General features: G+C 38.7%; 1 long non-coding RNA gene and 3 pseudogenes across 2 annotated transcripts; 2 read left to right on the top strand and 2 right to left on the bottom strand.

The window, feature by feature from the left end:
• Positions 1–211: 211 nt before the first annotated feature.
• LOC149050622 (uncharacterized) lies at positions 212–2,478 on the top strand. Its single transcript, XR_016184245.1, has 3 exons — positions 212–283; positions 1,700–1,771; positions 2,395–2,478. It is a non-coding gene; the product is annotated as an uncharacterized LOC149050622 (long non-coding RNA).
• Positions 2,479–4,733: 2,255 nt separating this feature from the next.
• Positions 4,734–16,633, top strand: LOC113682427 (uncharacterized; annotated as a pseudogene). Its single transcript, XR_016182704.1, has 11 exons — positions 4,734–4,807; positions 4,947–5,018; positions 6,608–6,679; positions 10,480–10,551; positions 11,167–11,238; positions 12,027–12,101; positions 13,259–13,330; positions 13,526–14,546; positions 14,957–15,038; positions 15,382–15,420; positions 16,170–16,633. The product of XR_016182704.1 is annotated as an uncharacterized LOC113682427 (transcript).
• A 2,522-nt stretch (positions 16,634–19,155) lies between these two features.
• LOC149050621 (uncharacterized) lies at positions 19,156–21,060 on the bottom strand (annotated as a pseudogene).
• On the bottom strand, positions 20,961–21,861 carry LOC149050620 (uncharacterized; annotated as a pseudogene).
• Positions 21,862–24,276: the final 2,415 nt, after the last annotated feature.

Genomic DNA, 24,276 nt, shown 5'->3' with positions numbered 1-24,276 from the left:
ACGCTTACTACGAAATTGGTTTTCTTCCTATCCAAGAAAGCGAGGGTTAAGGAGTTAGGGCCGGGGGGAGTGAAGGGGAGTGGGGCTTATTCGAGTGGGGCGCTTAAAACACATTTAAACAAGACTTCCTCCCGTAAGAGTCTTACATAGTTCTAAGCATCATCTAACATTGAAAATCTAACTCTCTGATGTAATGTTGTCTTTTTGACAGGGACTTGTCCAATAATCAGTTGAAGAACTTACCTCCGGGAGTTTTCAAATGGACTACAGACCTCCGTAGATTGTAAGTACCAAACAACATAAATCTTTATTTACTGTTGTAACATTCATGCGATTGAGGGGAGGATATAAAACAGTCTTCCGCAGAATTCCATTACTTGCAAATGAAAATATGTAACCGGTGGAGAAAAAAATGGTTCACGGCGAGCAAGAAAACACCTTCTAATTCAACCCCTCCCCTCTTCACAAACTACACCACCCGCCAAACGAGAACTAGAGGCTGGCCTCAAACCAAACTCAGAGGCGTTTACAAAGTTGTCTTTTTTCCAACGAAAAGCTGAAGTCAAATGAGACATTTAATTCGATCAGACACACGGGAATTTAATACTGCGTTTACTCATTCTATTGAATTTCTTCGGTTTCTGTGCAATTTGTCACAGGAATGTCCAAATGAAAATTAATTGCAAAGACTAAAGAAAGTTTATTTGGTAATAGGTCTTAGAGACTAAAAAAATAATGTTTTAGAACGAGGAGCGAGTGCGAGTAGTACACGCGAGGAACTCGACCTTTGCCCTCTTCCCTAACACATCGCTAAAAAAAATAGATGAATAACGGATGTTCGATGTTCGGTGAAAAGCTGCCAGGATTATCGTTTAGACGTTTGAAAAAGCTAGACTTGGTGTGGGCAAATGCAAAGAAAAAAAACTTGATTAGGTGCATCTGGGGAAAAAAAGGCACCCAAGTGACTCTTGGCGCTAAAGCAAAAGTAGTTAAAGGACACGACTATTAGTACCAACCACCGGACCGGGGTGGAGCAATAAAGGTATAACACGTAGAACCTAAACAGCGGTGTGTGCATTGCATACGCAAACAAAAAAAGACAAATTGGGTGGGATAAGTCTAAAATTATCATCACTAATCGATGTTACCACCATCGCCTTTGTTTGGAAGCCTGGCATATCAACTCCGCCCACGCTCCTTTAAATCGTGATGAGGGCGGCTTCTACCTGACGCCTATTTACACCTCGTCAAAAAAAGGGGTAGCTGATTAGTGAGCATATTAAAGGACGTCTTGTTGCAGCGATTAGATCACCTCTGATGAAGGCACTAGACAAGAGTGTCGAAACTTTGGGTCTATGAATTGTAACTTCTCGATCGGTGACATTCATTAAATGTCAAACTAGAGTAGCATCAAACCATGTCTGATTTAAAATCCAGTAAAGTGTTGTTGAGTAAATTTTATTTGACGAGAAATACAATAATTTTCGATGGAAAGGTCAAAGTCGACACTCATATCGAGATCATTTTCCTGATACAGTTCAAATAAAGTCGATGTACATAATAGTGGGCATAAAATCTATTTATAGCACCTGAAAACTTATTTTAGTTGAGAACATTTGTCCCATTACTTCAAAACTTTTGTTAACTGCAACTTTTGACTTGTTCTATTCACCTCGCTCCCGGCTTATTTTATTGCTAGGGACTTGTCCTATAATGAGTTGCAGTTTTTGCCTCGAGGGATACTTAGCAGTACCGTTAACCTGACAGAACTGTAAGTAAAACTGATAGTAGTTAAAAAAAAAGAAAAGTAACAAAAAAAAGGAAAGAAAAGAAAGGTTACAGGTCCTATATAGATAGTTATGATGGTGGTCTTTATCCACTTGAGAAATTTGCTTATTTCTGCTTCGACGTGATTCGCTATCGGATGAATGTATTCCGTCGTCTTATAGGCGATGGATACCTGAATGGCGATCTTGAATCACCAAGATTTCAAAACAATTGGCAATCTTATCCTAACCATACCAAATTATTTCTGGATACTTATCACGGGCGAAATCACGATTTCAACGCAAACTAGTCCAGTTCATATAAATTTTTGCGCTCAGTAACCTGTCCTTCTACCTGACTAGCAATCAGTACAAAAAATTTCCGTTTCCATGCGGATATAAAGTGGCAAATAATTAAGATAAAAAAATATTAAAAACAGAAGTGAATATGACAGAGAGAATACCTGCCTCATCTTATCACTAGCACTTATAGCTCAGTAAAGTGGTCAGTAACATGTCTGATCTTGTTACAAGTCTTGTTATCTTCAGCTTAGCAATAAAAGTACAAAGTAAATCAGATTAACCCATTTGTTTTTTAACTCTTACGGTTTCCTTCTCACCATTGCAGTTTCCTGAACAACAACAACATAAAGAACTTTTCCTCTGATCAACTACCTAAAACTCATTGGTGGGAACATAAATTTAAAAACCTGTAAGTTTTGTGGCTTAGGAATCTTTCCCCGCTTGAGTTAGTAATTCTACCATATCTAAGGTCTAAAAAAATTCAAGCCACAGATCCTTCTTTATAACGGGGACTATAAATAAAACCATCAACTCTCAATCTTGATAGGAAATTTAGGATACTTTATTTTATTGTATTACAACCTTTTCTTTCAGCAGATGTGTTTTAGGCCCCATTTATATAGTCTCGAGTACACGAGACAACCCTTCCCCCACCCCGCGGAGAAAACTTCACCGAGCGTTTATATGAAATTTTACATCTACCAACCCTCGTTCGGCCAGGTCAGGTTAAATTTTTCTTTAGTCTGACTGCAACGTTGTCGATGGCTCTTGATATTTTCATGGTGCTACTTTTGTAAATGGAAATCTACGCCGCCTTTAAGTTTTTTTGACCTTAATGATTAAGATCATTTTGATTCGAATGTCTTTTTTGCTTTGGGAACCAAAAAGTTGCTGGAACGAAGGATTCTTTTATAATCGCGATGACTTTCCAATTCCAGCCTCTGTTTTTGGGGAGGGTCAATCGCCCTATACAGCAAAAGTGACAGTGAGCGAAGTGCGCTCAACATAGCCTCAGACCGTTATTTACTTTCACGCTTTCAAAACTTTCTGCGAAGAATAAAATTTGACGTTGATAAGCGAATATCAATTACGTTGATCCGTCATTCAAAGTTTGAAATAACTTTTACTGTCTCAACAACTTTCCGTTATTCAATTGATTTTTTTCACGCTTGGTTTCGTAATTTGTTACAGAGATTCATCACTCTGTTGAAGAATCAAACTAAATTAGAGTAACCCTGGATGGTTTATTATGCAACCTGAAAAAACCTTTGAGATTTCGACTCGTTAAAATTAGTTAAGTACATCCATCAACAAAACGAGACGTCTAAACATATATAAGAGATAAGCAAATGGTTTACTAAGGTCTATCAGGGCCCAGTTCTCAGTTGTGGGCATTTTGGACAGTGGAGAGGATAACGGGCGATACGAAACACATAGGAAGTAACCTTAAGATATGTCAAAAAAACAATATACTTGCTTCTAAAAGTTTCCCATTAAAAATATGCTACTTTCTGTATAAGAACCTTTTGTTCTGGTGAATTTCTTTGATATACTTAAGGAAAGAAAAGAAATTTTGGCGAGGCCGGCATGCTGATTGACAGGCTGAAAGCATCGAAAGATTTTGATGGGCGGGAAAAAACAATTAACCGCGTCACTGGATTTTGATGTGTCATCTGTGTACGAAGAAATCGTTTGCGAAACTTGAACTATAACATGGTCAAGTTAATTTTAAATACAGGGGAATGAATCTTCTTTGTTACCAAAGCAATGAACACTGTAATTAGTTTCTTAACATTGCGCGTTTTTAGTCTCAAGAAATGAGCGCTTGTGTTCAAATATTTCTACCTTCCAAAGCTAACACTCGTATTGTTTTCATCTTTGGCTGAATCCCAAGAGATTCAAACCCTCCAAATTGAGCAATTTAGGACCGTCGAGAAAATAACTTTATCTTTTATGCAGAACCCTAGACTTCAACAAACTGGAGGCACTTCCTTCTGATACATTCAAAGGCTTCAAGTTAAATGATCTGTAAGTATTTTGTTCTGAAGCTTAATAAAATTGACTTTCACTGACTGTTATGAAAAATTGTCTAAGTTAAGTCCTAGAACATTCTATAGAACATTTTAGAACCCAGAGTCATCCAGACGTGACCTTCTTGTATAAGAACATTCTGGAACGTTCTATTTCTTCTGTAATTACTCAGATTTAGAAACCGTGTTAACTTACTAAATTTAGTTCTTTAGAGAAGTTTCTAGATCCTTGTACTTTATGTATATAAGAGCGATAGTTTCGTTGAAAAAAACGAGAATTGTGAAGAAGCTTAGTGCTGTAAAGTCAGGAAGTCAACTACGTGGAAATAAATCAGTTTGTTGCTGTTACCGATGATCCTGAGTTTTGTTTAGGAACAACCCTGCTCTACATTGACACTCGTAACACTGACTTAGTCAGATTATTCTTCCTATGTCGTCCCTTTATTCATAGTCTCACCCTCTTTAACTCAAACCCTTTACGAACTTCCTTTTGTGAACATGTAAATGTATACTAACCACCCAATAAACTTGACAAACAGCAAGTATTTGTGTAAATCCACTTGAGCAAATTCCGCCAGTCAATCGCCAAATTAACTAAATCCTGCGAGGCGGATTCTTAGAAACACAAGAGTAGATGTACTTGGCCTGCTGGACTCAACAACAAAAAGAGCTGTTCAAGCAGTCAATGAGTTTATGCACATTTGTACGGTAGTTTTTCCCAACAGGAGTGGCATGTTTGCAGTGCAAGCATCAGGCAAATAGTTAAGCATCTTGCAGGCTCTAGTCAGCAGAGAGAATGAAAGTCTTTTCAAATGCTAATGGTATTCAACTTTAATGCGTTTTACAGGTGGCTTGGAAACAACAACTTAAAAAACTTATCTGAAGATCTATTCACTGGGCAAGATGAGTTAAAATATTTGTGAGTACTGGTGATTTGGCATCCTTATAAAATAACATTTGTCAAGTTATTTGCTCTAATTTGTCTCTGACATAATAGCCTGTTATAATTAGCTTTCATTTATTCACATATAAACATGACCAGCACTAAAGAAATGAAAAATATTTCAGCGTGGAAACCTCGAATGTGTTACACACTTCGATAATTTGAAAGGCACAATTCCACTGTAACCTGCAGGCTCAACTATCAAAGGTTCTGATCAAGAGGACAAACAAAGGTGTTTAACACAATGCTTCTATCTTTAAATTATCACTGCTTGTTTAGAGAGTAGTGTTTTGTGGCACGTTACTTCATGAACGTGCGCAATATTCAATATTATCTCAGACTGACTAGGAGGTTTTTGGAACCACTAAGTCGTTTAACAAAAATTAGTTGCGGTGCATTAGATGACTAGAAAAACGAGTTAAAAGCAAAAACCGAAGAGTAACTTATTTAATTCCCGGAGTCATTTTGGAAAAGAAACCGCGCAAGTACCGTAGCGAGGCTGACGCTGACCGCGAACTATAAGCATATGGAGAACAGCGCTCTTTCGGAAGAATAGTTTGCACTTTCATTCTTTAACGCGTACGACATGATGATAATAGTATTCAAGGACGAGAAATTGTAATAACATCCATAAACTAAGAGTGACGGATACGAAGAAAAGTTTGCGCTCTAATTCAGACTTTGTGTTAATAGTAAACTAATAAATGAGACCAAAAATGGGGATAGAGTTGATGATGGTGGCGGTTTTTATTACGATTAGATAATCAGAAAAATCCTTGCACTCGGTTGGTCTACACACATTCGTAATCTTTCCGAACTATATTTCTGTCAGAAGTCGACTACAGTGTCGTATCACCTCGGAAATACCCTCACATTGTGCCGAAAGGTACCACATACATCTAAGAAACTAAACTTTGTGAAGGAGAAGTGAAAAGAAGAGAAAGTAAAATCTATGATGGAAAGATCTACGTGAAAGCCAGAGTTGTGTGGTCGATGAAGACGACACCGTTCAGAGTTGTAGTAGAGTTCACGCCTTGATGTGAAATTTGAGATCCCGTTCAGGAGAGCGTGCAATACTAGTTTTGAATCGTTCTTAATTAGAAAGACGGTAGAAGAGTGAAGCAAAAAAAAAACTTTTAAAATAAAACCGATTACATCAGATTTGATCTCGGTCTTTAATGAGAGGGTTTGCTGGTTTAGCTTTATAAGCAGATAATCTTTTAATCAATGACGGTAGGTCGTTTCCGAACGAGAGCGAGTCAAATAAAAACTTGTTGTCAGACTATCGTCAAAGGCTTGGCGCATTCAAACTAAATAACTGTAAAAAAAAAAAGAGGAATAATGGTGAGTGACAAACTGATCCTCACAGGATTTAAGCAATTGTAGATAGTAATGCCCTGTCTAACACAAAATTCTATTTTCAGTCTTCGCTTTCTGCTTTTGTCTCACTTGCAATTTTTTTATGTGAGAATCAATTGACATTCCATTACCGATTTGTTACCCTGAAACTCACCCTTAGTGTATCTTTTGTCAATTTAGATCTTTTTATCGTTTTCGTAATGTAGGCGGTTGAGTGGCAATCGACTGAAGAAGCTGCCTCCAAAAATTCTTCAAGGATTGCTCGCCTTGGAGGAACTGTAAGTAAAAATTTTGCGATATATCTTTCCGTAAATCTTGGCAATGAGGACATCTCTTTTTTGTGCATTGCGTTTGTATGCGATCTATTGCTTTAAATCCCCCAACTAGACTAGACTAAATCCCCGCAAGTTAAAAAAAAGAAGAAACATTTCTGAGCCGTCGACTTTTACCTCTTCCCTCTTTCTCACTAACAAATGGATTCCATTTTGTTGTGCATCTGTTCAACAAGGCGTTACAGATGCTGCAAGAACAATAAAGAAGCACAAGAAGCGCAGCAGTTTCTTACCCTTTACTTAAGAAGAACCGTAGCCTTTTTTTATTGAGTCACATGACATTAGGCGTGTCATGTTGACGTCATTAACGGACTTCAATAACTTTCCAAAGTTAGCTAAGCATCAGCAAAATAACGTCGAATTATATCCAACTGAATTCACCCGAGCAACTGCCTGAAAAATAGTGCGATGGCCCTTAAAGTGATCATTATAATTATTTTACAATTGCGCCGCCCATACTAGGGCAACGGAGCACACGAAATATGCTAAGTGTTACACAGGGAAATACGGACGGAAAGCGGAGTAAAAAAATGGCCACACTGAACGATCCACACCTTGACTTTTTTCAAGCGCTCCAGAATTTGTAATTTGTTCACTGTAACACTTTGACGATTTCTCTCGTGTTGTATTTGTCTAACGCTCAGGCCTTATGTGATCGATACCAAGCTCAGATGAGGCCGAAGGATGTATTTCGAAAACCAGAAACCAAATACTAGAAATTGAAACAGTAGTGGAATGATAAATCCCTTATTCGATGTTTAACACATAATACGATCGAACATTTTGTTTATTGCTTGCTTTTTCTTCGCCCTCACGGAACTCGGAAAATAGTACTACGAAACTCGCACAACACCCGCCCGTATCATAACTGTGTTGAATTGTCGAATAAGGCGGATTTGTTTACAAAAAGTAAAAGCGAAGAAAAATTGGACCGAAAAATGTGATTATTTCCTCAGAGGAATTCTTTAAGTTAGAAATTACAGGGCGGAAGCAAGAGATAGACACTTACGTGAAGACCTATTCACAAGTTTAAGCCAATACATTTCACTTAAAAATAAGTTCCTCTTTTCATTAATTAGATGATTAGATAGAAAACTTGATGAACTGCAACTGAAAAAATTCTATCAGATAAGAATTTTTTCCGTAACAGTTATCCAAGATTGAAATGACTGAGTTGACATTCGTCTCAAGATAACTTTCCCGATGTCTTCTAAATAAAGTCGTTGCACACAGCAGGGGAAGAACTTGAAAATATATATCCCTCGGAAATTTAGTTTTTGGTATCTGGGACTCTTTTTTTCTTTTGTTTGTTTTCTTATTGATTATCATCTCATTCTACAAATGTTAGGGACTTGTCCTACAATCAGTTGCAGAATTTTCCTCGAAGGATACTTAGCACAAATACCAAGCTGAAAGAATTGTGCGTAGGACTTTTCTTTGTACTTAAAAAAAGCAGGTCAAACCTAAACCTTTAAAATTATTTGAAAATCTCGCGTATTTCTGCCTGGAATGCGGCTTCATTTGGAATAAATTACTGAATCAGGTGTTATTTTGCGATAGATGCCGCATTAATGCGAGAGGTCTTTCTGCCATCATTGTCTTACAGAAAGGTCTGTCAGCTTTAAGCATGTAATAAATATGTCCGTTGAGTCCAGTTGTTTCATACTAGAGATTCTTAATTATATTTGATGTTTTTAAAGACAGACAGAAAAACTTTTCCTGATTTGGTAAAAAAAAACTGGTATTTATTGTTCGTTATCCGGTTTGGCTCCTGTCGGGCTCCTAAGAGAAACGTTTAAGGGGCAGGCCTAGCCTATTTTCCAAATAAAATTTATGTTCTTGAAAAGCTAGCTAACTCTTTACCTCAATAAATACTCTAAGGGATTTGTCAAACAACGAAATTCAGCATCTGCCCATGGATGTTTTTGGCAACCTTACCCGAATGGAAAAGCTGTAAGTGGCATTCAGTAGAAACTTCACAGCAAAGCAAATTATAATGTACAGTTTTCCATAGAGCTTTAAGTAAATTAATGAATTATGACCATTCTAGAAACGTGAAGCGTATCAAAATAAACTCCATCAGCTCAACTGGCTTTATATAATGTTAACTTTGGTGGAGTTGGTCATCGAGAACAACTAAAATAAAAGAGGTCAATATTAAATTCAATTGTCTCACACAGCCTTTTGCTTCACGAGACTTGTGACTATAATTTTTTTGCTGTGTAACCAGGGAACTCTGTTAAGATTGATTTGTGATGTAAGTGACTTATTATAGTTTGGTGCATTAGTATTGAAAAGTGATGTCATTATATGAAAACACCCATGTTACAGTGAATGTGGAAATGGTACCTTTGGCCTAAATTCTCAGGATCAGGAGTAAACAGTTTATGTACTAAGCAAAAATAGGTAGAACTTTGTAAGTCTTCAAAATAGCTTTGCCAGAACCAATTGGGTTTTATTTCATGCCCATTCGGAGAGAACAAGAACCTTTCTAAGAATCTCAAATTCTATTTCAACTGACTTTTTTTCATTTTATATATCGCTCACAGCTTACTCTCCAGTAACAAACTTCAGCGCTTACCAAGGTTCAAAAACCTCTCCGAGTTAAAAATATTGTAAGTGGTTCACGTTTGTGATATAACTGGCTCAGTAGGTGTCTTGTATAATGAGCATTAATTAAAGGTAGCGTTGGCCAAAAACAAAGAATCAGCTTGGATACGGACTATTTCTCTGGCATCTTCTTATGACTTAAAAGTTTGTTTAAGGAAGTTAATTGAGTAAAAAGTTAAAAATAAACATCCACTTTGGAAAGAGATGCCATCAACTAAGAATTACCAGAGTTCAAATGTTTAAGGTGATAGAACAAAATATAATACAACACATCCCCTACAATACTTTAACAGCACCCTCCCCTTGGGACTTTCTAAGGACCATATGCTAGAAATGATCGCTGATGATTGATGATTAACCCAAATTAAACTTTAACGATCGATTGTTAATTTTATTGAAAAATGAAAAAAAAAATGTTTTAAAATTCTTTAGCGGCTTTCAAAACGATTTCGTCAATATTGAGTTAATTGGGATTTAAATGAAAACACAGGATCTATGAATTCCAGTTTTTCAGTTACATTTTTCTGGAAGCTTTTCCAGATGTTCCAGAAAAGAGATGTTCAAATTAAAAGCTTAGAATTCCGAGTGGTGCGACAAGAAATACGAGCAATTACTCGGTTGCAAAAGTAAATGGGCGCACGTCCGATGATTCATTTAAATGTCACAGTAGCTTTACCATGGTTTAACCATTGTTTACCTGGTGGCCAGCACAATCCTTTTGGTGAGGGCGTAACACGATGGAACTTATTTGTTCTTGTCACGATGCACGCGTCAACGTTTTGGTCCAAATACATTTATGGAATGTTTTTTCAGGAAGTGTTGGAGCACACTGATGAGCAGTAGAACAGTTTGCCGAATACCAAGGCGCTAATACGCTTTCGAAGGAGGTTTCCATAATAAGCATGTTTAACTCGACTGACTTTAATTAAGGATGAAACAGTTTCTGTAATATGAGACAGGGTTCGGGACTAAATTATTCTAGAGGTCCTCAAAAGATTATGCTGAGTCAAGGTTACTTAAGAATCGATAAGTTTCGCAGTCACTTCTGTGCTGCCAAATATCATTAAGGTCAATAATACCTCCCCCATCAAAGACTCTGTAATTATACCGAGCGTCTGTTGCATTTTATTGTGTAGATACCTGTATAACAACAGCCTCGTACACCTGTCACCTGATCAGTTCCAAGGCCTGTCCAAACTGGAAGAACTGTAAGTAAATATTCGATGGAAATCATATCTGACTGCACAAGTAACTATTCTTGACCAAATATGTACTTAACCAACTCAGTAGGGCGAATAGACCTTTCTTTCCTCCTCCCACCACTTTTGCCCAAAGTTTCGCTAAATTTTGAAGCTAGTGTACTTTGATTGGATGAACCTCAGAAACCCAAGCAGAATTCTGAAAAAGATTCTTTGTCATCCGTCCAAGATAGTAACTTCCACCTCGGATTTCTTCAGAAAAAGACAGGAAAAGAAGAGAATTAGAGATGTAGCAATTCTCTCCCTCACCCCCGAAAAAAATCAACAGATCAGTGAAACAATACTTTTTATAGAAGTCCAAATATAAGCATGCGCTAAGTTTTGACATTTTCAGCAAGGTAACCGCAAACTGCATATCAGTGTAACTTTTACGCATCCCTGGCTGTGAGTTTTTTTTTTTCACCTTTTTATTATGTTTTCAATATCGGATAGCTTTGAAGATATCGTAGGCAGAGGGCATTTAATAATCAATGAAGATAAGAAGGAAGTTTGTGTAAATACGTGCTTACCTCTAAATTTTTTTACATATCTGATAATAATGATGTGCCCTCTATGTTGTTCTAGGGCTGTTTACGAAAACAATATTGACTACCTGCCACATGAAGTTTTTAAAGGCATGAAAAACATGATGTCTATGTAAGTATCTGTCTCTAAACTATCCTCTTATTAACGGTAACGAGGTATTGTAAAATTAGTAAGGGCCTGGTGAAGATGCAATCATAGCAATGTTAGGAATCTCCGTTATCTAAGACAAACTCCGCTCGGGTAGATCAAGAGACCCACAAAGCTGCACACCAAAAACATGGACAATCTTCTACCCCCGAGGACAGATCATACCTTATGATCAAAACCATGTGTGATGGACGACGAAATATTTACGATAGTGAAAGTGAAAACAGGCTGACTAAGAGATCATATTTACTAGAGGTAGAGAGAACTACCAAAAGGCAAATCAGACAAAACCTTGGGAAACACCAGGTCTCTTTAACCACCAAAAACAAAATCCTGCTAAGGTATCCCCTTCCAGATTCAAACACTGAGTTTATAAAGACTTCGACCGCGAAAACCTCTTGAGGATAGGTATGACAATATTCATGGGGTTATTTAAATCGGCATCGACCACGCGGATAGAAATAGATCTGGAACCTAATTAGAGAATGTTTTTTTTCATTCTTGATAACTTAACTGTAACTTTGAAGAAGCTCTCGGTAATGTGAAAATTCGTAAAAATACTTATGTGACATTATTGTATGGCCCACTGTCTAATGCACGGTGAGGTTCTTTTCTCGTTGCAGAACATTTTGAACAAATGGAAAATATTGCCTTCCATTCTTGGCTAATTTTCTGTCCAGTGTTGTTTTAATTTACGCTTTAATGCTTGTCAGTTGACGCTCTACGCTTTTCATTGTTTCATCGTTCTGTAGGAGCTTTTATTTCAACAATATCCGTACCGTTAGCAACGAACAATTCAAAGATGTCGCACCAAGTATTCGATTCCTGTGAGTATGAGTAAACTGGTAATATTCCAGGTGTGTTCATACTACTTCGAGTTCAAGGGAAACAGATATTGTTGGTGCGACCTTCACGTGCCGTAAACTCACGGATAAGCGCCCCTCCCCCATTTTAAAGGATGGACAAGTGATCATACCACTGGCCGAATTGCTTAGGCAGGGAAATTGGAGTAAACGATTTTCACATACATACTACCACTGATATACTAGAAGTTAGGATCGGCTTTGTTCACTAATACACAGTTTATACTTTTATTTACGCCCAAATGTTATACTCCTTGGGACGATCATATCTGGTCACAAGAAAAAGTTTGGGAAAAACTTAAGGAAGGGTCCCTTCGCATAAAGTACCCTCTATGTAATGAGCGACCCATCCTAAATTCGAAATGAGTGCATCAGATACTCATTGCAGTATTAAAAGCATATCAGTATAACAAATAAAGTCACTTTGGCATAGCCTGTGTAAGTATATCTTACACACTCAATGACAAATTGCTCGTCTTCTGTTTTAGTTTTCTATCGAATAGTTGTTGAGAATTGGGCAGGAAAAGGAACAAGAGAGAGCCGAAAAACTGATTAATACATAACGGTAATAGGACTGAGTGGAGTCCAATTCGGTCTGTAATCATACAAGTGATCAGCAAAATCGGACGACCGCGAGGCGAGAGTCCGATTTGTTAATCACGAGTATGATTAAGGACAGAATTGGACGAAAATAAGTCCTGTTACCAATTCATCATAACCATTTGAATTTCCGAAAAAAAAAGCACTTAAAACAAATATCTCCAGTGGAGACAATGTCTTTAGTTAAAAATTCCTCCATTTTGGAAATCCCCCATTTTTCCCTTGGATGAGTGGTTGTTGCTGTGATTATTTTGATCATTTCTGTGATGGGTGGATTAGCTGAGTGGACTTAGTACGATTGGCTGCTTCAACTGTCCGATTACAGGTTTCTGATTGCAGCCAACTGTCCGATTAAACTGTCCTATTACAACTTTACAGAATGATTAGTGAAAAATGAAGCTGCGGATGCACCAATAACATTTCAGGAATTTGTAATGGTTGTGATTAATAGGCTAAAGATGTCGATGTTATCAAGAATTAGCGAGCAAAGTTTGCCTGAATTCCTTTCCTTTAATTTGCAGGTACCTCCATTACAACGAAATGCGAGAACTACCAGAGGGTTTCTTTACAAACATGAAGAATCTAATAACTGCGTAAGTCAAGTGGAATTTTCTCCACGCGAGGAGTTTAAAATTGAAAAATTTCATTTGTCGGTGCTCAGTTATACTGCGCTTACTTTATTATTATTACACTTTCATTTTCTTACAAATTTAGATCCTGTGAGGGATCAAATTTGTCTTTTTTTTTTCCCTTTTGTTGTTTATCTGAACTCTTTTTATGAACCGTAGGACTGTAGACACCAACCTGATGTGTTGCCATTTGACGAAGCAGGATGCAGATTGCGACTTTGCTTATGTCGACAGCTTCGCCAGTTGTGAAACTTTGTTCAGAAATCGAGCTCCCAGGGAGTGCCTCTGGGTGATTGGAATTATGTCGTTGGTTGGTGCTGTGTTTGTCATTGTGTGGCGGTTGGTGTTTAGGGAGACGAAGAAGAAAAACAAGATACAGTCCATCATGTTGATACATTTGGCTGGGTCCGATGGACTTATGGGTGTCTACCTCCTAACTATAGGTGTGGTGGATGCCATTTGGGCAGGGGAGTATTATTTGCATGACTATTACTGGCGTTCAAGTTTGACATGTCAGATAACAGGTGCCATTGCCGTGTTGTCAAGTGAGGTGTCTGTAATGACGATTTGTTTGCTCTCCGCCGACCGGATGAAGAATGTTCTGTTCCCCTATCGGGGAAAGTCCCTTACACTTAAGGTTACGCACCTTTTGTGCTTCCTTATCTGGATTGTTGGTGGCATAATTGCATTTATTCCCACGGTGGGCTTCGACTACTTCGGTAGTCGCCAGAAAGGTCATCAGTTTTATGGCAGATCAGTTGTATGTCTGCCATTGCAGCTTTCCACAGATAAGCCGTCGGGCTGGGAGTACTCTGTTGCCATGTTTGTGGGTTTAAACTTTACCCTTGTGCTCTTTGTCGTTGTGGCATATGCGATGATAATCTATAAGTCCTGCGCATCAAACAGGCGCATGGCTAAGCAAGGGACCGAAAGAGAGAGGAGAATGAAAGCCAAGGCAAGGGCAGCCGATCTAAGGAGGGAGGCCTCGCTCGCCAAAAGAGTGTTCTTCATTGTTCTTACCGACTGTGTCTGCTGAATGCCTATTGTGGCGATTGGAATGAGGTCTCTCTTGGAAAAATCCTTCCGTACACCTGGTGACCTGGCAGTTTGGATCGCAGTCTTTGTTCTGCCGGTTAACTCTGCCATCAATCCCATTCTTTACACCTTGTCTACCCCACAGGTACATGTACTCTCAACTTGAGCGGTTGGAAAAGTATATATTCAGCCAATAAGTTAAATTTTGCACTTATATCATGTCTCTCAGATCACAGATCACATCTAAATTCGACAAGAATAAATAAGTGAAACACGAACCGCCAAGAAGTGTCTCACTTTGTATAATTTTACCGTATTTTATATCAGCTGGTAAACTTGATTTCCGCCATTTCTGAGATCCCTTGGCCTCAGAACTCTCTTCTGTATGTAAAAAGTGCACGTTTTCATTGTATCGCACTCGGTTTGAGAGTGGCTGGAAAGCTGTGCAAACGTAGTTTGCATTCCTGGGGAAATCAAAGACTCGAAGGGTTTAAAAACTGGTGAGGAAGCACTATTTACTGATTATAACCTCGTGTTTTGTTTCGATGTATTAAGGTCCGAGGAGTCATCAGAGCCAAACTCCAACCATTGTGGGATTATCTGGTGGCAAAACTCGGCCGAAATCAAGATGTTGAAGGTAATTTTTGACACTTTAAATAATCTTTCATCATTCTGGGGAGTATTTTTCTCGTTCTTTAATTTTTTGGTTTCATGCCATAAAGTTAGGTTTTAAACAAGTTTAAGAGCAGATATACCGTGGGTTAATCAATCAGATCGGCTCGTAAGCCAAGAGATACTTTTTCTTTACCCATATGAATAAGAAACAAATAGATCTATGAATTTAGTGGCGCGTGAGCTTGAGTATTTCATTTAAACACATAGGTTGACTCAACCTCAAATGATAAAAAAAGACGTTGCCTCATGAATGAATAATTTGTTATTGCTGATGTTTTGTCCGCTTGCTTGTATTTTTCCGTCAGTTCAAGATCAGGGAATAGAGATGAGAGTCATCGAAGAAGGTACGCACCATTCACTTCTCCACAGACTAAAACAAATTTCAGAACGCAATACCTAGCATTCAAAAACCAAGAGCAAAACAGAAAAGCCAAAGAAAAGCATTGTTGTAACTTTGAAGTAATTCGGTTCGACCTTTTTGCCACTATAAGAAACGCGTAAAAAGTAATTTAGCCTCCAGTTTGAAGTTTACAAACAACCACATTTTGAGTCAACTTAATGACTGTAATTTTTGTTTACGTAATATGCTTAATCCTACTTTGACTGATTCTCAATTATTATTTAGTGGAGGGAAGACTTATAGATTTTTTCACCACTAACAATATTTCGCTTTTTGTCATAAAACACTCACATAAAAAATCGAAGTGGGCTAAGAACATCGGAGACTTGATCGGCTGAGTCCAGTGCACCACATTTTTGATGTTACCACATTTTGTCGTCATATGTTATCTATGAATGAACAGACGCACGGCAATATAGGTTACTTGTTTGATCGACCGTGAAAAGTTTTCATATAATGGTTTTAATAAGGTATCAAAGCCACAAAGAGATATTCGGAAAGAGTAAAACTTTTACTCTTTCCGAATATCTCTTTGTGGCTTGATTGAGGACGGAGAAGTTACACGATGCAGTTACCAAATGCAAAAAGCACGGTATAGTTCGTTTAACAAATTTGGCGATTTGGCCAACTACAACCACCTGAGGAAACACTTTTTAACCTTATTCCCTTTTGTGTTTATTTTATTGAACACAGTACAAAACCAAGAGGAAGTGGGGAGCACTGACGATAGTGAGGATGAATCGCAAGAAGAACAAGGAGATGGTGAGCACCATGCAGGATCAGGCGAAGACAATGAACAACCTTTTGAATCCCAGAGGGTTGAACAAGAACAAGGAAAAGAAGAAGCCACTGAACAGCAGCAAGTTGAACGTGAACAAGACGAAGAACGAAAACAAGGCCCAGAAGAAGCGACTGAACAGCAGGAAGTTGAACGTGAACAAGACGAAGAACGAAAACAAGGCCCAGAAGAAGCGACTAAACAGCAGGAAGTTAAACGTGAACAAGACGAAGAACCAGAGCGAGGCCAAGAAGAACCCACTGAACAGCAGCAGGTTGAATCTAAAAGAAACGAAGGACCAAAAGATGACCATGAAGAACCAACTACAGAGCAGGAAGTTGAACAAGATCATCAAGCAGATTCAAAGGGAAACAAATAAGTAAGTGAGACGCAACGAGAAATACAGGAGCTAAATGAAGCCGATGAAAAACCTGAGCGAAAGCTGAAAGGAGACGACCAGGAATCCAAACAACAGGGCACTCAACAACAAGTAGAGTGGTATTTTTCTTCTTGTGGGGTCTAACTTATTTGGGGTCAGTTTCTGACGAATGTGTTTCTTGACTACTTCTGCATATGTTTCAGTGCCCCGATCAAGTGGTTGATGTTCTGCCTCTTGCACCGGTTGTTTGTTCTTACGGGCAGTTTCCAGCTTCTTTTCTTTTTTCTCCTTTAGCTGTTTTTCTTTCGTGTCAATAATTGATTCTATTTCTTGTTCTACTTGTTGCTTGTCCCTGTCCGTCCAGTCCTTAATCTTCTCAAGTGACTCGAAAGTGTCGGCTATCACGACAATATTTTGTGCCAGCTGCCTCTCGTAGTGTTCCACGAGACATTCCGCGAGCTGCCGTGAGCAATTGCTTAGTATTTCTTTCCATTTGTTTTGGAAGGTTTCATCTTGTCGGCCTGTCGTCGATCGCAAGTCAATGGTTAATCCTTTCGGAATAATACCTTCCTCTATGCACGTTTTCAGGAATTCAACGTGTAGTTTCATCCTCATGTTTTTTTCTTTTAGGGAGTACACTTTCCATCCAAGATCTGTTGGTTTTTCCGTTATTTGAGGCTTCCTCGCTGGATTCGCTGTTTCGATGAAACTAGCGGATGGTGTAACATCGTCCTCGCTGCTTTGCTCGCGCTCGTCCGTGCGCTCGTCCGTGCGCGTATTAACTCCTTCGTCTTGATTCTGGTTTCTCATTGTATTTCTCTGTTTCCTTGTCGAAGCCATTCTATAAGGTTATATAATTTGCACAATGGAGAATGTGCTTACGTTTTCAACGCTTTATTAAAGACCCCACGCGTTTCGGCATTTGCCTTCCTCAGGGGCCTTAACATGCAATTGTTACAGAGTCGTAATTGGTTAATTGTGTGACGTAGTACATTGCATATTGCTTAATTAAATGCTGGGTAAAATCTCTCGTAAACAATTAGTGTTCCTAATTGGTTAACAGTTTTAAAACCTTTATAACGTATGTTATAAACAATTTATGTACCTAAAACTTTATAAAGGTTTTCGCGTAAAAGCTTTATCCAGTTCTTTTGTTTAGTCCATATGGCTGAAAGGAGTTTAATGTTCTTAAATATATTCAAATATATATATATTGTAAGCGCTAATATATGTCGCAGAGTTTGTCTCGTATTTTCTTTTGGGAAGAAGCAACGAGGAACCCGTATTAATAAACTGATATAGTTTTTGGGTTTGGTGGACTCGTGGGCAAAAAGAAAAAATTAAAAAATGTTTAAGTATATATCTATTACTTTCGTCGACGCTTCGTTGGCGCAGTAGGCAGCGCGTAAGTCTCGTAATTCGTTGCAGAATGAAGGTCATGAGTTCAATATTCTCACAAGGCACTTCTTTTCATTTTTTTTATTTTTTATTTTAAACAGAACTGCTTGCCACAAACCATGATAAGATACACGGCAAATTTTTTATTTTACTTGCAGTAAAATAATTGAGAAGTCCTGCGAACGAATTCTGGCCTCAAGATCGATCCCATGAACGATTTTCAGGTCACACGGCTGACTACCAAACCTCATGAAGGTTTCATAGAATTTATATTACAAGGATCATACTTGAGGTAATTAAGCAGGAAAAATTGAAAGGTATCATTTCAAAAGCTTGCGTGTAATTATCTCTTACTCCCCGGACTTCACTGTCTGGTTTCCACTCCCCCACAAAATCGAACAGAAGTAGGTTTCCATTCCCCCGCAAATTTGAATAAAAGAAGTAGCGGAAAGTGTGGGAACGAGATGACGGCCGGTTTGTTTTGTCTCTCACCTGTATTGAGCGATCGCTTAAAGTTTAACTACTCAAAGTCGATGTTAGCACTATTTTTGAGCGAGTGTTGGTGGTCAATTTACGGCATGAAGTGCCTTTATTTATCGTTTTTTTAATATCCAGGTTTTGGGACTTTCGCCTCGCTATTCCTCATGGCTGACCTCATAATGCAGGTTTGACTGTACTTATTAGCGCGACTCAAAACCAAAGTAATAATCAGCCGAAGTTACCGCGGCATAAGGAAAAAGAGAGTTCGTTTTATCTTAGACCGTAGGTTAACAGTGTGGCGTGAGTCTTTTGATCTGCATCACTGGTTTTCTTTTAGCTAGAGTTGTTCATTGATATGTCTCGAACAATTCATAAGCCCAACTTATTACACAGTGAAAAAAAAATGATGCAAGTCTTCTTTCTTACAAACTACCATGTATCCTAATTGGAAAGCTAATCGGTGCATCAAATTTGTGAGAAACAAAATCTCCGCATGAAAATGAGTGTATTGTTTAGTGAGCTGAATAACTTTGGTTGGTTTATAAATGAATGAAAATAGCTGCTTAAATTAAGCAGCCAATTGAGACTCAAAAACTGTCTATGTCCCGTCCTGTCAAGCTTTCGCTGGACAGGCCACGTACTAATCAGAAATCTACATCCTGTACTTTGAGCGTTGAAAGAGATCTTTTCCCTGATAAATATGATGCAACTGTTTTTCAGCCAACTGAAAACTACGATTCGAGGTGGTACTTGAAGCACTGTTGCACTGGCTAGACAGCGCTGACCTTGATGGAAAATATCGACCTCCTTCGGATTGCAGGTCTTCATTGGCCCCCATAGCTACGACAGAGATTTTTGGCACCATCGGCTCGTCGGGTTTCTTCGTAGTCCTCTCCGGGCCGGCACCGAAATGAAAAGAAGAGTCGGGGGACATTTGCTCCGCATAAATGGCTATTATTTTAGTGAGAAAAGACACTGATGGGGAATTAAAGACACTGAAATGCAAATACCAGCTGTACTCGTCGTCCACAGCAGCATTCTCCGAAGTTTTTGGCGAAGGGTACGAAAGATCATGATTGCATGTTATGGAAATTTCTTTCGATTTCCGTCCAACAGCAGAATTTGGCGGATGCAACTTTGTGTAGATATTTAGACTTCGCCGAATTGTGTCCGCTCGAACGGACGTAGCATTTGACACTGTATGTATCACCTGGCGCGTTTGTCCTTTAGAATTTGCGATTGCTTGTCTTTCAATAAAAGATTTTTTAGCGTCGAATGAGCAACTGAGTTCACTGATGCCGTCTGGGTTAGCATTATCCGCCCCCCTGTCTAATTCTGTTGTGGCCAATTCTAATTCTTCCTCCTTGCGTGATATCGGGTGTTTCATAATTCTCTCATGCCACGCATATTTACGCCGGCGGGCATACTGAGACTTTTCCTTGTGTTTGGTGTCTACAGTCACTAAACTTGCACTTGAAACTTTTCTAGGTGAGCTCGTCTTTCTTTTTAAGACCCTTTCGTGGTTTGAAGATGATTTCTCGCCGTTTGAAGTAGGAGTCTTCTTTGTAAGAATGTGTTTCTTTTGAATAATCCGGGGATTAGATTGTTTCCTCTCAGCAGAGTTGCTAATCGCAGCATATTTACTTTCCTCGACACCTCGACCTTGCCGCTCCAAGATTTCTCTCCTTTTACGCTCATAAAATCCAAAGAAGGATTCACCTGAATATTTGTTGACGCATTCCCGTCAGTCAACAGGATAGTCGCACACTCTTCATTCCCCAGTCGTTCTGTCTTCGAGATTTCGCACATCTATGTCAAATTGAAACTTATTCAGTTCGCTAACTATAAACTCCACTAAACTGGCGTTACCTGTGCGAACGGAGTGCATGACTGGAGTGCTTCCGTCGTCATTATGTAGGTTCAAATCAACGTTCTGTTTAGCGACATTAACCAGTAGTCTAACAATATCTTCTCTGTCGTCGATGTAAGCCCCAGACAGCACATGTCGGCCCTTTTTTTATCAACGATGTTTACATACGCACCGTGCTGCAACAAGAGTTTGAGTAAGTTGTTACGTGTGCGACATTTCTCGTCAGGTAACTGCGCAGCATGCATAAGAGGAGTCAAACCCTGTTCGTCCACAAAATTCAGGTCAACTCCGCTCTCGATAAGAGTGTCTAAGAGAAAATTTTTTCGAGCTTTGATCTCTTGTCAGTCCAATATAGCGCTCTTCTTCGATACAGTTGCTACACTGAATAGCGTCAAACGAAGCAGAAAGCTGTATTGCCCAATGCAACTAGTCGCGGTTAGTTAACCTTTGACGACTAAAGATCTAACAGATAGACAATAACTTTTTAGCATTCAGGGGCTGAAAACCTCTAACCAAATGATAGAAAACTCAAAAGAAGTAATTATAAGCATGTCAGACGAAAGAGCCAAACAGACGAAACTGGAATCCAAACGCAATTCAAGATGGCTGCTTTATTTTCCTTTTAAGCTTTAAACACAGACTGCATTTCACAAAATTTAACTGAGTCGTGCTGTGCCATAACTTATGACTTATCTACCTTGAGAACAACTTAAATAGTTCCTTTTGAATATCACTCTTAAAGAAGGAATAGAGAACTGGATTGACAGCAGTGTTGGCAATCAGCACCAGATAAACCATATATCTGAGCGTCCCAGCGAAGGGACATAAATTGGTGAGAAAGCAGAGACAGTGGTAATTCCCTCCGAGGTACGTGATATTGAAGGCGGTCATCACCAATATGATCAAGACGGTGGAACTCCTGTGTTGCACTCTGAATACTGCAGGTGGCTGGATGTTCTGTCCACTCATGTTCATAGCATGGTTGTTGCGGACTTGAGCAATCAGTTCCCTGGTCTGGCGGTTGACTTTCCAGGCAATGCGAAGGAGATGAGAAGTTGCAGTGACAAAGATAACGAGGGGCAGAATCTGGAAAATGAGCACTCGGGATATTTCCACGAACATGGTAAATGTCGGATTGTGATTGTAAGTGAAGATGGAAGGCAAAAAGAAGAATAGAAATGGGCCATTCCAAACCGTAATAATCATCACCCAAACAGTTTCTTTCATCATGTAAGACATGTGCCACAAAGGCTTTGTGATGGCAAGGAAGCGGTGGACCGTCATGGCGAAGAGATTGGTGTTGGAGCAATACAAGAAGGCGAAGCTGACTCTGAAAAAGAGACCAGCATGGGTGAGGTCGACTGTGTAGAAGAATTTGACGCCCAGGTTTTGTCCTGATGAAGTAAATCACAAGACCGTTTCCAGTCACAGTGACTAAAATTAGGACCCATCCACTCACCCAAAACCATATATCAGGCATGTCAACTGACCAAAAAAGAGCAAACAAAAATAATAGATATTTTGAAATATGAGGGAATCTCAAGATCTTGCCATTTCTTTGATCATTTCGTTGCGGAGAATCATAGGAAAATAAATTTTTCCAAATTTTTGTCATGGTTCTTACTTCAGCTGTACATATTGAATACCAAAATGAGTGGAGCGGACTAAATTTTGCGTAAGAACTGCTAACTACCCGCTGATCGCAAAAGCTCAAAACTGGAGTGTATAATTTGCCTAAAAACAAATTTTTTTTAGAAATAAGTGGAATGTTCTTCTAGAATAAAGTAATTCCAAGTGTGTTTCATTTGGGGTTTTGCACAATGTTATAGTTAGCATTATCAACGAGGTATTTTCAGCCGCATCAAAATTAGTCCATGGTTACTAAAATCAGTCCAGAGTAAATTTGGGAATCATACATAAAGGTTTGAGTGTATGGAAGGCGTTTGAATCTAGCAATTCGGAGATTACAAACTGTGGTGTAAAGATGGAGCACCGAAGATTAATTTTTTGGATTTACATCATTGAGGTTTTTTTTCAAACAACAGGGCATTTTGCCCGCAAAAAGCATTGGTTCTGATTATGCTTAAGCCTACCTGATATCAAAATTTGACAGAAATCGAGTATAGAGGCCTTTCTGCAATGCTTTTAATCACCGTGCGCAAGCGTGGTTCTGCATGCATGATTGTGTGTCAGTTTTGAGCAGAAGTTCATGTCGGTAACAGATTAGGCTAATTCATTTCAGTTTAAAACGAACTTTTTACACAACCCTGGAACGCCTTCAGTTGTTTACATATCAAAAAGGAAGCCTTTCTCGTCACTTTGTTCTTGAAAAAAACCTACCTGCTAATGCTTTTGATTGAAAATTTGGCTGGTTTCTGTTGTTAACTGCAAAGTTTCGCCATGCGACTAACTCACGGCTTGTGGCGGCTAATTTCGCACTTTTTGGGGGCATTATCAAGCGAGCTTTACGGAAGTCGGCTTACTGTGATTTCTCCTCTCGCTATCATGGAAATTTCGTTAGTTAAGTTGCATCTTAGTGAAAACTAACGGAAAATCGTAAAAACGCAAACGACTACCGAAGGTGATTAAAGTTTTCTTTGAAACGCAATTGCGCGCGGTGTTCCATTTAACTAGGTTATTGAACTGAGTACTTGCAGTTTTTAATAAACTGTTAATCAACTTTTGCTTTATGTGGAAAATGACAAAATGAAATAAATGAGTGCGAATGAGTGCGAATGAGTGCGAATGAGTGCGATAAATTAAAATCTGTGGCGTCATTTTTTGAAAGCAATCGGAACACGGAGCAAATTGACCGTCATGTAAAGCGGTTTAACCAAAATTTTTCGTCTTTTCGATTGAAGGTTCAAGATGCAACCATACCTTTAGAATCTATCCGTCAACTTTCCTCTTTGAACTTGATTGTCTTAATCATTCTTACACAGAGGGACGTGTTCCTAAGACGCTGCAGATCTGTAATTGACACCATTATGATATACCTAGTTGCTATCTTCAGTCGAATTTAAAAAAATGCGGTGTTTCAGTTTTGGACGGTCCACTTGAAAAGAAAAATTGATCAGAATAACAACCAATGTCGGTTTCAACCTTAAATGCATGAGTAGCACATGAAAATCTAATGCATCATTGACTGAAAGTCGCCACAACAAGTTCATTCTAGAATTGACCTTCATTTCAATGCAATCTGCCACCTCTGTGGCGTCTTTTCGATCATCGTAAACAGTTTTCTTAATTTTCAAGGTTTACTTTCACCTGTCATAAATAACCTTTCACTTATTTCCTTTTGTTTATCACTGAAAAAAGTTTGGTTATCTCGTTCTCCTCGTCAAGAAAGAAATGCATTGAACCCAACAAAATTACGAGCTTTGTTCATTGACAGTTCAGTGAGGAAACGATATAGTCAACAATGATATCAATTCACCACGTAATAATGAAACAATTTTTTTGTGTTACTTTATTATGGTGCTCGTTTCGAAATACTTCACTTCCATGTTAACTATCGATTATCAAAACCGGCTGTAAATTTTAAGTGAATTCTGTTTAGGCCTTCCAAGGTGAGCTCGCCGTCCGCTTTCCAGGTAATTCACTTTAAAGAAATGATGACGTTTACTTTTCAATTAGCTCGGACTCAAAGCACCAATCGGGTAAGCTGTCTCTATGGTCATCTCACGGTCTTTGTTTTGACAGCAGCTGTGTCTTATTTCTTCAGAAGCCGACATTTTTATCTCTCCTGATAACAACTGCAACTTAAATTTGCTAACTTCGCTGTTGCATGAAAAGGTTTGATTAATATGCAGCTTTGCTTTTAATTTTGCCGCTAACAAGTGAAACGACGACCTCTTTGCTACAACGGAAAGTCATTTTGATATCAACCACTTTA

Source organism: Pocillopora damicornis, chromosome 2 (assembly GCF_964200805.1).
Source record: "Pocillopora damicornis chromosome 2, jaPocDami1.2, whole genome shotgun sequence".
Classification (NCBI taxonomy): Eukaryota; Metazoa; Cnidaria; class Anthozoa; order Scleractinia; family Pocilloporidae; genus Pocillopora; species Pocillopora damicornis.
Note: the sequence above shows the minus strand (reverse complement) of the source record. Positions and strands in the feature narration are given on the sequence as shown.